This window comes from Thalia democratica, chromosome 2 (genome assembly GCF_965202585.1).
Source record: "Thalia democratica chromosome 2, ktThaDemo2.hap1.1, whole genome shotgun sequence".
Classification (NCBI taxonomy): Eukaryota; Metazoa; Chordata; class Thaliacea; order Salpida; family Salpidae; genus Thalia; species Thalia democratica.
In genome coordinates, this window is record NC_139166.1 from 74,771,446 (window position 1) to 74,781,915 (window position 10,470).

General features: G+C 25.5%; 2 non-coding genes across 2 annotated transcripts; both read left to right on the forward strand.

The window, feature by feature from the left end:
* The first annotated feature begins 4,451 nt into the window (after nt 1–4,451).
* Trnaw-cca (transfer RNA tryptophan (anticodon CCA)) lies at nt 4,452–4,523 on the forward strand. Its single transcript has one exon. It is a non-coding gene; the product is annotated as a tRNA-Trp (tRNA).
* Nucleotides 4,524–9,887: 5,364 nt separating this feature from the next.
* Trnak-cuu (transfer RNA lysine (anticodon CUU)) lies at nt 9,888–9,960 on the forward strand. Its single transcript has one exon. It is a non-coding gene; the product is annotated as a tRNA-Lys (tRNA).
* The last annotated feature ends 510 nt before the right edge of the window (nt 9,961–10,470 follow it).

Sequence of the window (10,470 nt, forward strand, 5' to 3'; positions counted from 1 at the left end):
CTTAAAACGAAAATGTATACTGTTTAATAAAACAAAAGTGGAGGTAGACGTTTTTCAACATTTAGAACCCGTCATTTACTAGAACTTAAATTCAAATTTCTTTCTTTTAGCCAATGGTAAATTATGTTTAAAGATTGAATAAGACATATTAAATAATAAACTTAACTATAAAACTTAAGCGCCGAAAACTTATTATTTTGCTTTTTTTCTTTCAAAATATGATGTATATAGAGCAAAACAAATTTACATTTATCAAGAAAATTTAAAAGTTTTCAAAATTTAAAACTGCAAAAACAGTTTTTCACGATTAATAATAGAAACTTCTTTAAAAAATTTCTTGATATGTTTTAAAAATTATTGTTTCACAGGATTCCAAAAACACAAAAACTTAAAATTATTTAGCGATAATTAAATTTGAAACATAAGCATAAGTTACTTGATTAATTTACGTATTTTTAAAACTTATAATAAAATTGCTTTGTGTTGTGAAACTGTAATATAGGCTTTAATTTCTAATGAAGAAAAAACTCATGACTTTTATAGAAATTCAGAGGTGCGAAAAAACACCGAGAATAAAGTCAATAGACTTCAAGCTGGCTTTACTGTAATTAATAAAAAGTAAATATGTTGCGTGTAATAATTGTCTGAATAAATAATTGATTAAAGGAAACAAAAAACTTGATGTAGTTTTTATAAACTTCTGCTCCTAGTTATACTTAATTTAGTTGTAATTTACTTATTACTGAATTTAAAAAAATTTTCTCAGTACTTATTTCGTTTTTACTTACGTTATTTCAACTGTTCCTAACAGAGTAAATTTTAAAGAAATTTTTGTCAACTAAATTAAATTTAAGTCGTAATTAAAACATTTTTTATATTATATTTTTAAGTGAAGGTTTTAAAGAAGATTACCTGGGCGAGATTTGATTAACCTCGGACTTGTTATACAAATAAACATGTCTGTTTAATTGTTAGTGATTTTTTTTGCTCTAGGACTAAGTAGAAATTTATTAATGATGTGAATTAAAGACGTTCAATTGACGTAAAATACTTTTGCGGTTTGTTATATGACATAACGGTTATAATATCTAGGTTGTACCTAAAAGTCAGGCTTTTTTACTTAATATAACAAAAGTATTTAATTTCTCCTAGTGTTTGTTTGAATTCAATTGACTTAATAGGCCTATGCAAGTTGTATAACAGTTTGTTAAAGTTTTTAAAATGAAACTTAAAAGTAACCTACTATAAAACGTTAATACACTAGTCAGCAATAATACAACATTTGAACAGACTTACACTGTAGTTTTTAGACCGTAATATAAAGGTTTTTGTATCTGAATATTACAACTGTAAAGGTTTAATGTTTTAAATTTGCTTATAATAAAATTATTATAGTCACGTGAACATATTATAAGATCAAACTTAAATATAGTTATAAGTGCTTACTTTAAAATCCTACAAAGAATAGTTCAAAATATTGTAAAGTAAACAATTTAGTGAATTGTATATTATCAACGAAAAACGTCTGTTAAAGTAAATTGAAAGAACAAAAAAATATAAAATAAAGAAAAAAAAAATTAAATTATGTGTAGAATGAAATATCAAAAAATAAGGTGATAAAAGTAAATAAAACCTATGTTAAGCTAATACTAAAAATAAGTTTATACTAACATTGTTTTTCACATGACACATTAAAATCATAATGTTTTTAAGAAACTAATAATAAAATAGTTTAATAATTTTATTAAGACTAGTTTGTTTTTGAATGAAATCTAGGTTATAAAATAAAATAAACAAGTAAAATGGGTTAGAAATGATAAGGTTAGAAGTGATCGGGTTAAAAGTGATCGGGTTAGAAATGATCAGGTTAGAAATGATCGGGTTAGAAATGATTGGGCTAAATTGGGTTAGAAATAATCGGGTTAGAAATGATCTTGTTTAAAATGATCGGGTTAGAAGTGATCGGGTTAGAAGTGATCGGGTTAGAAGTAATCAGGTTAGAAGTGATCAGGTTAGAAGTGATCGGGTTAAAAGTGATCGGGTTAGAAGTGATCGGGTTAGAAGTGATCGGGTTAGAAGTAATCGGGTTAGAAATGGTCGGGTTAGAAGTGATCGGGTTAGAAATGATCGGCTTAGAAATGATCGGGTTAGAAGTGATCGGGTTAGAAATGATCGGGTTAGAAGTGATCGGGTTAGAAGTGAACGGGTTAGAAATGATAGCGGGTTAGAAATGATCGGCTCCCGTTTTTTCTGAGTAAACAGTTTAAGATATAAATTTAAAATCAGTTTAATAAAGTGTATACTACTATTTAAAACAAATAAAAAAAATTAATTTTATTTATCATTTTTTTAGTTTCTAACATGTTTGTTTTAGTTTTCGAACTATATCATAATGACAAGTTCAATATTTAATTTAAAATTTTTAAATCATGTACTTTTTTTAAGTCATATACTAATTTGATACATATACTATATTAACTTAGTTTAAATTTTACTTAATTAGACAGCTATATCCTACATAAGAATTACTCAAAAAATTATTCTAGATTAATCTCATCAAACTAAAACTCTAGGTCTGTTTTCCATTTTTAAAACATAGTTATAATAAAGTAACTTAAGTCTCCAGTTTATAAAACTTTAGTTATTTAAATATTATTCTTTTCTTTAAATAAAAAAGAAGTTTTATCCACCATAAACACAAAATTCGTTCTAAAACTTTTGCTTAAGGGCATGTGGAAAAATGTTTTGCAAATGTATTATTTTTTTTACAAAAATTTAAACTAACTTATAAATAAAGGCTTTAATACAAAATAAAATTCTGTTTTTTGTTTTTTAATAACATATTTTCAAAAAAGTTTTGAAATAAAGTTTCTATTTGAAAAAGTCTGACCAGACAAATAGTAAATACAAATTTTAATAAATATGTCACGACCAAAAAAAAATGTTTATTTTAGTTGAAATTTTAAAAACTGAGTAACTTTCAAAAAATTATCAAAGTTTGTAGAATGAGATTGAATTATAGTAAAATTGTTTCACTTTTATTTCTGGGCCTATAAAATACTCAAAATGTTATCTATAAGCTTTACTTTTGTACAAAATTTATTTTTTTAGTTAACGTAAGAAAATTTTGATTTAAATATATTTTTTAACAGAGAGGTTGCTATTCAAACAGCTACAATTTTTTCCAATTTTCTTACTCTGAAAACTTTTAACATGGAAATGTTAGTTTATATTTTTTAGTCATTTATCTTTATTCAATAAAGTGTTTTCTAGATTTTAAATCTAATCTAAATGTAGAAAGTAGATAGCTTAAACTTAAATTTACTGCACTGTACATAAAATTTGTATGAACAGTAGAGGTATATTTAAAAAAGAACAATTAAGTAAACAAGTATTACTATACTAGAAAAACTATAATAATAACTTATATGTATTAATTTTCAAATAATAATTTTGATAATTAAAAAAAAAAATTGATTTTCACTGCTATTCTAATATCACTAATAAATATACACTAAAACTTCGACGTAATTTTCTTTTTTACTGTGCCCAACCTTATAAACATTTTTGGTTAGTTGTTTTTATTTATAATGCTTAATGAAATATTTACTGAAATAAAGAATCTTTAAAGTTTTGTAAAAAATATAGATTAATACGAATTCCAAACATGCTTATATCAACTTTTTAATCATTTAAGATATAATATATGTTTTAAATAGTAACTAGTGGCTGTTTATATTGACAAAGTTATCAAATTTATTATATGTAGAGCTCAATGGAAAAGCTAATAATAAAATATTTATGTTTAATTTTAATAAAAACTTATTGTTTACAGAATTGAAGTATTTTAATGTTTACTTAAGCTAAAATGTTTCAATCACTAAATTATTTGGTTTAGCAAAGATAATGTTCATGTACGTAAAAATTCATATTTACTTTTGGTAAATAACTTTTCTATTAACTTCCATCCTAAAAATTTTATAAGACTTCAGAGTTTCAACCTCTTTCATAAAATAAACTATTTAAAAAGCTTAAAGTATTTAGTTTAACTTATCAAGTATGTATGTTTTAACTAAAATAAAGATTAGTAAATATATAAAAAATATGAACTTTAATATATACAAGTTCTAAATTTTAATGACTTTTATTAGATTTTAAAAAGATACACTTTGGGTGTTTTAAATTTTCATACAGTTCAATAATATACTTGCAAATAAAATTTAGTTTTAAATTTTGGCTCTTTTATCTTTAAGCAGAATTTGTTACAGCCATTAAACCTCACAATCGAAGCATTCAAGTCATTGATGTTTTTTAGCATTAAGTGTAACTAGAGTTAATTAGTTTAAGTATAGCAGATTTAAAAACAGCCATCATTAACTTACATTGTGAATGTTATGCCCGAGTACTTTATACATGTGTTTATAAACACCTAAAGAGTAAAGCTTTCAAGTGACCTGGTGGCGCAACGGTAGCGCGTCTGACTCCAGATCAGAAGGTTGCTTGTTCAAATCACGTCCGGGTTATTTATTTTATTTATATCTTTTTTTTATATAGATAATTTTAACTTATATGTACAAGCTATTAAAATTTGCATCAACTGTTTTTCATTTTAATATAGAACATATAGACACTTTAAATTATTTAGATCAACAATATGCTATCAAAAGATATGATTAAAAGTCTTATAAAAATTGTATAAAGTTAAAAACACAAAAAAAATTAACTTGTTTAATTTTAGAATTTTTTTTTAAAACTATTTGTTCATTAAAAAAGTGGCAAGTTTCTTCAATTAATTCATAACTTTAATTAGTACCACAAATATCACTTTCGTTTATAAGTTGTGGAAAAACAAGTAAAATTATTAAAACTAATAAGTAAATACTTATATTCATTTATAGTTTGTTGACTGCAAACTTCAAACAGCTAATCTGTTATAAAATTTTAAATTTTATTAAAATGTCTATTCACTTAGTTTCTATTTACTAAAAACTTAATATGACTTATTATATTTAAAAGTTAATCTTACCATGGTTCTAATTTACAAGATGTCAACTGTTGTTTGAATAAATTTAAATATAATAATTAAAACAGAAAGATAAGTGTATTTTTTATATTAAATATTATTTTATTAATATCAAATTGTTAGACGAGGTATGTAAGATTTTTTTAATATTTCTATTAGTATTAGCCAATAATAAGATATATGATATGCTTGGTGCTAGACTAGATACCTTAATTTTTCGAATTTTCAAAGTATTTCTTAAGACTTAACTTATTAAACTTTATAGTTTTATAAATAAACAAGTTAACAATCCTATTTAATAAAAAAGCTTAACTTTTTTTTTTTTAAACTTGTAAAAACAAAATTGAAAAGGTTGTCATTATAAATAAACGTTATCATAAAGTACTTACCAAAAAGTAGAAGCAATAAATAAGTTTATAAACGCTACATAGTACATACTATTTTTATGCACCAGCAATGTTAATTCAGTGGTAGAATTCTCGCCTGCCACGCGGGAGGCCCGGGTTCGATTCCCGGACAATGCAATTTCCCCATTGTTTTTAAATTTAAGTAGTATAAAAGCAAGTTTTATTTAATTAGTTTACAGCAAAGCTTTCAACTTGTCAAATTAATAATTTGTTAGTAATGATTGGCTGCTTAAGTAGTAACAGGAATGAAGTCTGACAGTTTTATAAAATTTTGTTTTAAATGTTAATATTAGTATTTAAAATATATTTTGTATAATTTATATCATTCTTTAACTTATTTGGATTATACTTTTAAATTAATATTTTTAGTGTCGTGTAAAGTATTTATTTTGATCAGTGCGTTTGCTAAGTTCCATCTATAAACAAAAGTAGTTAAATGTGCTAATTATAAAGAATTAGTGCAGAGTTAGATTTTGACTTACATTTTACGTTTATATACTCAATATTCACATTGTAATAAGTTGTCTTCGTAGCGCAATGGATAGCCCGCTGGACCTCTGATCCCAAAATTCCGGCGGAGATGCATTTTTTACTTATTAAATATTTCAAATAGTTTTATTAATAGCTTAACTTATACCTATATTTTCTACTTAAGACGAAAATAATAATTTTACAATTACGTAAAAAAAATAGTAGAGAAACCAATTCGAATTGGACACTATGAAAAAGCAAAATATTTATTATTAGCTTTAAAAATTACTAGTTTCACTGTAGTAAACGGGTTATTAAAAAACAAAGCTTTTTCAAATAGAACTAAGTAGTTTGATAATACGTTTAGCGGTATAACTTCTAAATACCCTAATACAGTGCTTCTGAAATGGGGTTCCGCGAAGCCTTTCGAAATTAAAAAAAGAAATTTGAACGAAAAAATAAAAGCAACAATACGTTTATAAATCTACTCTTTATAAGTTGTTATAGATTAAATTAAAAGAAAGTTTTAAATGTTTTTTTTTTTTTTTTTTTTTTAATTTTGTCGCTTATATTTTTATTTTTTTTGTTTCTTATCTTAGTTAAATTACTGATCAACTGTTTCATATATGTATTTATGAATTGTAAATGTCTAATTAATTTTTGCTCAATTGTGCTAATTAGTGTTAATTGATTTTTTCTGATGTAACCTCTAACTATTTATTTACTCAAAATTAATCTTAAAATTAGTTGCTAACAAAAGTAGTTGAAAAGCGTTAGCCGAAATCGATTTTATTTGTTGTTTGCTTTATTAAGATGTTCTTGAATGAATATTGTCTTAGATTTCTGTACAAAAAATAAAACATAAATCATAAAAATTCAAAAAAATGGAACGCATAAAATGGAAAACATTTATAATTATAGCATTCATTGAACTACTTAGTGTGTATCTAGCGGTAGGACTTTTAATGGGTATTCATTATTAATAGGTGTCCTGGTTGCGCAAATTTTTTGAATTTCTATTTTTAGTGAAGTCATAACGAAAGTCATAAAGAAAAGTGACACAAAGGCCAGATATTTCAAAAACCTATGTGAAAGTTTAGATGCAGACCATCTGCGACTTCTTTATCACAACGAAGTTCGCTGGCTGTCGAAGAGGCGGACACTGGTTCGTCTCGTTAAATTAAAGAAGCAGGTGTTCACCTTTCTTAAAGATGAAGGCTCAGAATTAGTGAAGTTCTTTGAAGATGATGTTTTTTGGCCAGGCTAGCTTATCTCACCAATATTTTCGAAGAATTGAACGCTTTGAACTTAAGCATGCAAGAGAAGCAAAATTACATTTTTGTCAAGACAGACAAGATTGAGGCGTTTAAAAATAGAATTAACTTTTGGAAGAAAAAGGTTAGCAATGGTAATTTTGCAATGTTTCACCGGTTTGATAAGGCCAATGAAAAATGCATAAAAATCAACTTCTCTGACGAAATATACAACCACCTTGATCTTTTGTCTATAATGTTTCAGCATTATTTTCCTGAAGATGTTCGCATCGAAAAATTTATAGATTTTGAATACTTTTATGTGTGATATTGCTTCAGAAGAAGTGAATCTTCCTACAGATACAGAAAACGAATTGCTGCAACTATCTGAAGATAGCAATTTAAAGTTGAGTTTTAAAGGAAAGGAGCTTTTAGATTTTTGAATATATGCAATTTCAGAGTACCCCGTCTTATCAAAGCGTGCAGTAAAATTCCTTTTACCATTCACTACCACTTATCTTTGCAAGTCCGGCTTTTCGCATGTAACAAACATTAAAACGAAGCAAAGGAACTCTATGCTGACTCCAACCTTATCTGCCTGTCTCCGTCTCAGTCTATCCAAAATCCAGCCGCGCATTGACATGCTTGTTGCTAAGAGACAAGTTCAAGTTCCGCACTAAAAGTTTTTTATTTACTTTTCGTTAGGCATCTCACCCGTTTATTACAGTAAAATGTGAATTCGATTAGGTTCATGTTCATTTCGTTATTGTTTGTAGCTCTCATTTTGTTTTTATTATGCAAGGAAAGATTTTTATAACGTTGCGATTAATCATTTTTGTTTTCGTTTATTTATTATAGACAATCATAAAATACCTATTGCCTCTGGCACACTTTGAGTTTGACTAGACTTAATACTATTACAATTGGTATGATTTCTAACAATGATATAGTTTTGCTAAAAAATTCGTTTTTTATTGAAATTATTTTGTTTTTTGCAGGAAATATTATATTAAACATTTTATGTAAAATTAAATTAGGGGTTCCGCGGAAAAATTGAACTTTGGAAAAGGGTTCCGCCACTAGAAAAAGGTTCAGAAGCACTGCCCTAATAAATATTTTGAAGTAAAAACTATTCTGTTTAAAAATTATTATAGCTTACTAATAAAATTGTTTCTAGAACTTTTACCTATTTCTAAACTACTTATTTTAATAGATTAGATAAGACAGACTTCTTTCCACAGGGCAGTTTTCATCTGTACGAATCATAAATATAAATATATACATTTCAAAGAAGAAGTCAATATCAATAGAAGTTTTCAGTGACAAAGCATTTTTTCGTAAGTTTTTGTTTTAGTAGTTTACTATCCATGTGTTAAATACATTTTCATTTAGGTAATTTTAGAGTAAATGTTTTAAAACCGGTTACTACAGCTAAGTATTAGTAAACGTTATACATGAAATTTCACTAAAACACTTCGAATAGTTACTTTCTTGAGAAGTTTGATCGCACTACTTACTTTAATTATAAAAACTTTAAACGGAAATAACGACGAATTTACAACTTTAGTAAAATAAAACAAGTTGAGATATTTGATAGGTTTTGCAAAAAATGTTATACCTTAATAATATATTAAACAAATGGATGTTTTGTTTTTGTTTAGCTTGAAAAGTTGTTTTTATGTAATCTCATGCTAAGTTGAAGTATTAATATTGCGATACATGCGAAAATTCTCAAAATATATATAAAAAGCTCAAATAGATACTTCCCTGTTTTTATTTCAGTGCGATGTGGGTCTACAAAAGCTAAAGAAATTTGCTTATAAGAATGTTAGTTTAACTTTTTTTTCAAGTATTTAAAATAAAAATAAGTTGTAAATTTTTTTTTTTTTTTATTCCACCAAAACGCTAAGTTTAAGGCGGAGCTTTAAACAGAATTTCAATCTTGAAAATAGCTACTTAATGTTTTTTAAATATTTAAAATAAAGTGATTTGAAAGTTTAGTAGTCATTCTAGCGTGGTAAACTTTAAATTAGTACTATTTTAACTCATCTAAAATTTCTAAATTTATAGATTCTAAAACACTTTATTAAAAACCCTCTTTACAAACATTCATTCTATGTCAGATTATAAGCGAAATACTACTACTATTTTACTTTTTTTCAGTTGAACCATATTTCTTATGTTTAAAACTTATCTCTACTAGCTTTGATCTTTTTTGAATAGTTTCCAAAACAGTACAATATCTTTAGATTAACTATTACAATTTTACATGACTGTGGAATATAAACTGTTTACCACAAATGATAATTTATTATATGAGAAAAACATGTAATTTTATTAAATTTTAAACTAATGCTTTCAACTGATTATGTTAGTTGTTTTAACGTTTATAAGATTAAAGTTTTTTAAAATTGCTAAACTAAAGTGGATAATTTTCATATTTAATATTTAGTGTTTAGTTATTATTTTTATTTTTATTAGACTCTTTTAATTACGTTTTACAGCAAATTGTTAAAGTTACTACGTGTGAATTCGTTTAAAATATTATTCTGTTCATTCTCGATTAAAACTGTAATAACTGCACAAAAAAATTTACTACGACTTTGAACTAAACACTTTTAAGATATCACTTAAAGTACTTACTTTAGAAAGATAAGCGACTGATGATAATTGTGACGTACTTAAGTACATACGTGTAGTTATAAATACTACACATTCATTCATTCTACAAGCGCCCGGCTAGCTCAGTCGGTAGAGCGTTGGACTCTTGATCCAACGGTCGTGGGTTCGAGCCCCACGTTGGGCGTGGTTATTGTTTATTTTTTGTTTTTCATTTATTAAAAGTTTTTTTTGTTGATAGCTATTTACATTATTATAATAAACTATAAGTTAGATTAATTTGTTCAATTATTTAAAATCATAGTTTTGGTAAATTTTCTAAACCTTTTTTTTCAATTTGTGTTGTACAAACAAAATATTCTTTTTATTTTTCATTAAGTAAAAGCTCATTGACATTTAGTTGGTCAAACTTCTGATAACTTTTATTATTATTAAAAACTTCTACTTAACACATTTTTTTTTAATAATTTCTAGTACGAAAACCTTTGTAAACTAAAATAAATAGGTTTCTTTTTTGCTTTCTTAAGACTAGACTGCTTAAAACAATTTCGAATGCGCTATTCTAAAATGATAGTTATAAGTGAAAACCAAAAACAAAAAATTCGACGCTTGTGTTGGAGGACAATGAGTTGAGTTTATAATGGTGTTATGAAAACAAGCCATGCGTTAAAGGAAATGATTGATTTTTAAGAATGCT